The sequence below is a fragment of the Helianthus annuus genome, chromosome 4, assembly GCF_002127325.2.
Source record: "Helianthus annuus cultivar XRQ/B chromosome 4, HanXRQr2.0-SUNRISE, whole genome shotgun sequence".
Lineage (NCBI taxonomy): Eukaryota > Viridiplantae > Streptophyta > Magnoliopsida > Asterales > Asteraceae > Helianthus > Helianthus annuus.
In genome coordinates this window covers 66291735-66298640 of record NC_035436.2, presented here as the reverse complement: position 1 = coordinate 66298640, position 6906 = coordinate 66291735, and the positions used below count along the sequence as shown (strand labels likewise).

Sequence of the window (6906 nt, the reverse complement as noted above, 5' to 3'; positions counted from 1 at the left end):
CTTTGGACAACCCTTAAGCATGTTAAAATATGAAATAATCCTCCAATTAGCCGTGTAATTATCTTGAATTAGATAACTACGATGCTTATGTTTCAGGTACGATTAGGAGCTAAAAGATGGATCAAAAGCAGTTTTGGAGGCTTTGGTGGAAAACGGGTCGAGAGGAGAACAAAAGACAAAACAAAGGAGACAAGGTGCTGAGTACCGTAAATTACGGTCTACCGTAATTTACGGTAGACATGGATTTTTTTTTCTGCACCGTAACACAGGATTGCCGTAACAAATTGTCCACCGTAAATTACGGTGGAGCCGTAATTTACGGTGGAGCCTGACGGAAAATATGTAACTGCCATTTTAATCGTTTTTGGGTGTCTTTTGGTATTATCTCATCATTGACGGTTCTTGGACACTTGGGGCGAATTTTGGAGACTTGCTTGCTTTGTGAACATTTCCAATCATTCGGTTTGTGTTTTTAATTTGTATGAACATTAGATTGATGTTGATGATGATTCACCGAGCCATGTCCGGCTAAACTCTTCGGTGATCATCCTAGGTGAATGTTTCTGACTTTTGTGTGTTTAATTTCTGCATTTCTAGAATGATATCTTGCGTTGCTTGAATGTCATGGTGTATGTTTGATTGTTTGTAGTGTGTTAATCATATTGCAATTTCTAGTCTTAATCGTACGTTCTTGGTGCCGTTGGCAACCGAGATATCACGGGAAGGGTTAGGGTTGGTTATTGGTTAATAGGTCATCGGGAAACAACCTCGCGTTATCTAATCCGAGTACTTTGTTCCCTTTTATCACTTCAATCACATATACACGAGTTATGTCTATGTAACTCTTTCTAGTGAAATTGCACACAACTGTTTAAAGAAACTGAAACCTAGGGTGATCATTGTTCTCTCCTAATTTTTACAACCAACTTTGATTTGAATTTAGTTCTTAATTTAGTTTTCTAAAACAACAATCCACAATCTTGAATTTTAATTTTCTGCAATTTAGTTTAATTTAGTTTAAATACAAAGCTATACAATCAACACATTTTCCACATACTCCCTGAGTTCGATACCCTACTACCGCTAACTACAGTTGTTTAGGGATTAAATTTGCGTGACCCACGACATCACGTCAAATTTTGGCGCCGTTGCCGGGGAGTAGTGCGCAACGTGTGTTAGTTTAATAGTTTTGTTTGTTATTTTCGGGTTTACGCTGGTTGTCGTTTAGTGTGCAGGTACTTCAGGTGTATGCATATAGAGGCTCTCAAAGGTCATCACCCGCTATCGTTTTGATCCGGAAATTGAAAAGAACGCTACGACAAAACCGAGTTTTAGTGCGAGAAAACAAATCATTGGTTCACCCACTTCACCCATTACACCGAGAAACATCATGGCTGATTCTCAGATTCCACCTACAACCAGTCAAACAACCTCATCCTTTATACCTACTTCCACCCAACCATCACCAAACACTACATTGCCTAATACCACTGCTGGATTTACACCAACCAACTCCACTCAACCAATCACCACTCAAACTGAGCCTACCATCACTTACGATCCATCACCACAATCCCACCATTATCTCACTTCTTTCCCCCAAAATACGGGTCAATCCATCATCTACCTTCACCATTGCACCCAATTCGACTATTGTGCATACTACTTCATCTTTTAGACCACAACAGTCGGGTTTTCAGTATTCGACCATTCCATTTGAGCAAACTTCAGGAATTCAAGGGGGTGGTTATGATGAGGGATTCGAAGACTTTGAGGGGTATGAAGATGATGGGTACGGTTATGGAGATTATGGTGATCAAGGGGATTTTGGGTATGTTCAAAGTCAATCTCAAGGGATGGCGAGTGTTGGTGGAATGCAACAACAACAACTTATACCGCAACACATTCGGCCAAGACCACAAGGGCCAACAATCCAAAACCTATTCCATTGCAACAAGTTAGGCCACAACATGTATACCACAATTTTCAAAGGCCAAATCAATACCCACCGATGCCCCAACAACCAATTGCACCACAAGGGCCTATACCAAGACCAATGGGTCCTATTCGTCCAAGGGCCGATTGGGTGTTCCAAGAAGGCATCTTAGGGAACAAGCAAGGGGAATAGAGGCACATTTCAGGCCAATCATTACTCAAAACCCTTCACCGGTGGTTATCCTCACAACAACCAAGGGAGAACTTTTGAAGTAAGAACAAACTCGTTGCAAAGTTTACCGAAGTACAAAGGGTTAGCAAACGGAGGAGCCGTATTTCCATCTAGAGGCTTATGACTCAATTTGCAACACTTTTGGGAGTCAAGGTTTTTCGGCCGATGAAGTCAAGTTGGTCTTATTTCAGTTTTCTTTGGAGGATAAGGCAAAGAAGTGGTTCTACACTTTGCCTTCGGCATCAATATATACATGGGGGGAGATGCAACAAACCTTTTTAGATGAATTCTACACCGCCCAAAAGACCAATGATGCGCGGAAGGGATTGAGAAGCTTTCAACAACAACACGGTGAGATGTTCCATGAGGCGTTTGAGCGTTTTAACATGATGATTAAAAACTGCCCTCATCATGGAATTGAGTTATGGGAGTTGATGAACGCCTTTCATGAGGGGTTGAGTGCCGAAGACGCACGTGATCTAATGTCTATCACCGGAGGGACGTTTGGAACGAATTATGAGAATGAAGATTGGGAGTTTTTGGAAAGCATGGCAACTACATCAAAAAGGAAGGCCCAAGCTTCAAGGAGAGCCCGACCAACCACTAACCGACCACAAGTGCACGCCATAGATGATGGTAATGTTCAAACCACTAACCAAATCTATAATGTGTGTGCTTTGTGTAATGAAATAGGTTATGCGGCTGAAAATTGCCAAGGAATGTTGGAAGGGCAATACGAGGAAGTCAATGTGGTTCAAGGTCAAGGTCAAGGAGGAGGTGGTAGGAACTACAACAACATGAATTCAAACACCTACCACCCGGATTGAGGAACCATCCGAACTTTAGATATGGGAACCCGTCAAATCAAGCGAACCCGAATTTCCAAGGTAGCCAAGGTAATTTTGGTTCACGGCCATCTTACAATAACCAAGGTGGGTACCGAGGCGGGAATAACCAAGGGTATCAAAAACAATACCAAACGGGTCAAGAACAAGGGGGACTTTCGGGTGGAAACGAGGTGATGGAGATGCTTAAAAGCATGCAAATGGAGATGCAAAAACGGAACCAACTCGACGAAGTGCGAATGCAAAAAGACGAGGTTCGTGATAAAAGCATCCAATCACTAACAACCCAAATGGGTCAATTAGCAACCGATGTGGCGGAATTGAAGAAAGGTAAGGGTCAACTTCCAAGCGACACTAAGGTAAACCCTTCACATGGTTCGTCACGAGGTAATGTTAATATTAACCATGTTAGTGTTTTAAGGAGTGGGAAAGAGTTTAAGGCCAATTTGTCACCCGAATTGGTCGAGGGGGTGGTTGAGGATATCACGGGAATGGAAAGTGATGATGAACTTTCACCGGTTAAACCAAAAGAACCAATTATTAAAAAACCGGGTTTGGGTGAAAGTGAAAAGAATGAAAAAAGTGAGGGTGAATCGAGTCAAGTTCCATTCCCATCGGCCCTACTTGACCCGGGAAAGAAAAATTTTATTGTGTCAAGAGGTCCTCAAAAAGAGGAAATGTGGGATATGTTCAAACAAGTTAAAATAAATCTCCCACTACTTGATGCAATAAAACAAGTTCCCGCTTATGCAAAATTCTTAAAAGAATTATGTACTCAAAAGAGGCAAAACAAAAAGAAAGTGCCTAAGCGGGTGGATTTGACCGGGCAAGTGAGTGCGGTGTTGAATGGGGAGCTTCCTCCTAAGCTCCAAGATCCGGGCACGCCATTGATTAATGTACAAGTGGGTAATTTTCAAATGGCTAAGGCGTTGCTAGATCTCGGAGCCGGAGTTAGCATTTTACCGGGGGGCTTATACGACCAATATGACTTTGGTCCATTAGCAAGGGTGGAGACGACGGTTGTTTTGGCTGATTTGTCTCATAAGTTGCCTCGGGGTATGGTTCAAAATGTTATTGTAAAAATTGATGAGTTTTATTACCCGGTGGACTTCTTAGTTTTGGATTACTCATCGGCGGACCCTAAACAACAACAAAACATAATTTTGGGTCGGCCATTTTTAAGCACCGCACATGCTATTATCGATTGTAGATTTGGTACAGTTGATATGGCATTTGGAAATCGAAAAATGCGTTTGAATGTTTTTACTAACAATTCTAATGCTAACGGTGTTGATGAGTGTTTTATGGCAGACATAGTAGATGGATGCAACCCGCATGAGTATGAGGAGGATGGTTTGGATATTTGCTTGTGTGATTTTTCTGAACAGGTACATGCTTATGCACTACGGGTTGAAGAGGAAGCACAAGATGCTATGGCAATGAAAGAAGGTAGACCACCATGGACCCACCAATTCGAGGGTTTACCGGTGGAAATTGATTCGGGTACAAAACCATCGTTGGAGGAACCACCAAAGTTAGAGCTCAAGGACCTGCCTAGCCACTTGAAGTATGTATTTTTAGGGGATAATGACACTTTACCGGTCATTATTGCCTCTAATTTGGAGTTGGCACAAGAGCAAAAGCTGATGGAGGTGTTAAAAGCGAACAAGGGTGCTATTGGATGGACGATTGCCGATCTCAAAGGAATTAGTCCATCCATCGTCATGCACAAAATTATCACAACCGAGGATGCCAAACCGACACGAGAAGCTCAAAGGCGGTTGAACCCGAACCTAAGGGAGGTAGTAAAAAAGGAGGTAATTAAATGGTTGGATGCGGGAATCATCTATCCGATTTCGGATAGTGCTTGGGTGAGTCCCACCCAAGTTGTGCCTAAGAAGGCCGGCATTCAAGTAGTCAAGGATGAAAGTGGTGAACAAATTGCCACCCGACCGGTTACCGGATGGCGGGTGTGTATTGACTACCGAAAACTGAATGCCGCCACTTCTAAGGACCATTTTCCGCTACCTTTTATTGACCAAATTATTGAAAAATTGTCGGGTCAAAAATATTATTGCTTCTTAGATGGGTATTCGGGTTATAATCAAATTGCCATACACCCGGATGACCAACACAAGACCACCTTCACATGTCCATATGGCACCTTTGCCTTTAGGCGAATGCCATTTGGTTTGTGTAATGCTCCGGCAACTTTTCAACGATGTATGATGAGTATTTTCTCGGACATGGTTGGAGAGTCGCTCGAAGTATTCATGGATGATTTCTCCATTTTTGGCACTACTTTTGATGCTTGTCTCAACGAATTGCAAAAGGTTTTAAAACGGTGCGTTGAGAAAAATTTAGTGCTAAGTTGGGAGAAAAGTCATTTCATGGTGCAAGAGGGCATTGTGTTGGGACATGTGATTTCGGAAAGAGGGATGGAAGTGGATAAGGCAAAGATACGGGTAATATCATCTTTGCCACCTCCTAAAAATGTTAAGGGTGTACGGTCATTCTTGGGACACGCGGGTTTTTATCGACGTTTCATTAAGGGTTTTAGTGTTATCACCAAACCCTTATGCAATTTGTTATTAAAAGATGTCCCGTTTGACTTTACTAATGAGTGCATGCAAGCTTTTACTGTTTTGAAGGAACATTTGGTCAAAGCGCCTATCTTGCAACCACCTGACTGGTCAAAGCCGTTCGAGATAATGTGTGATGCAAGCGATACCACTATTGGTGCAGTTTTGGGTCAACGGGTTGACAAGAAGCCGGTGGTTATTTACTATGCAAGCAAAACTTTATCCGAAGCGCAACTTAACTACACCACAACCGAGAAGGAGTTACTAGCGGTGGTGTATGCTTTGGATAAGTTTCGCTCGTATATTTGGGGAAGCAAGGTAGTGGTTTACTCGGATCATAGTGCGGTTCGGTACTTGATGGAGAAAAAGGATGCAAAGCCGCGGTTGATTCGATGGGTCTTATTGTTACAAGAGTTTGATCTTGAAATCCGAGACAAAAAGGGATGTGAGAATGTTGTTGCGGATCATTTGTCCCGAATCCCGTTGGAAGGTGTAGATGATGCAAGTGAAATCAATGAACGGTTCCCCGATGAACAATTGTTGGCCGTTTCTACTTATGTTGCCCCTTGGTATGCTCATTACGTTAACTATTTGGCCAAGGGTGCGATTCCAAATCATTGGACTAAGAAGAGACGACAACAGTTTTCTAGTCAAGTGAAGCAATATATATGGGACGAACCCGACTTGTTCAAAATCGGGGCCGACCAAGTGATAAGAAGATGTGTTCCCGAAACTAAAGTTTTAGAGATATTGACCCATGCTCATTCATCCGCATGTGGGGGCCATTTTAGTGGGAATAAGACAGGCTATCGGGTGTTATCGAGTGGGTTTTATTGGCCCACGATTTTCAAGGATGCTCGTGAGTATGCCCGAAATTGCATCAATTGTCAAAGAATGGGAAGCATTTCGAAACGTGATGAAATGCCGTTGCAACCAATTTTGGTAGTGGAGGTATTTGATGTTTGGGGAATAGACTTCATGGGTCCTTTCCCAAACTCAAATGGGTTTTTATACATATTGGTTGCGGTTGATTACGTGTCGAAATGGATTGAAGCTATTGCCACAAGGACCAACGATCATTCCGTTGTATGTAAGTTTGTGCAATCCAATATATTTTCTCGCTTTGGTGTACCTCGGGTGATAATAAGTGATGGTGGTTCACATTTCAAAAATTTCAATTTTGGAAAGTTGCTAAAGAGATATAGTGTGAATCACCGTGTGGCTACACCGTACCACCCGCAAACGAGTGGTCAAGTGGAGGTATCTAACCGGCAAATCAAAGAAATTCTAATGAAGACGGTTAGAACGGATA

The 6906-nt window shown here is 42.4% G+C and overlaps 1 non-coding gene across 1 annotated transcript; it reads right to left on the bottom strand.

The window, feature by feature from the left end:
- Positions 1-2479: 2479 nt before the first annotated feature.
- Positions 2480-2585, bottom strand: LOC118491929. The gene has a single exon (XR_004892374.1). It is a non-coding gene; the product is annotated as a small nucleolar RNA R71 (small nucleolar RNA).
- Positions 2586-6906: the final 4321 nt, after the last annotated feature.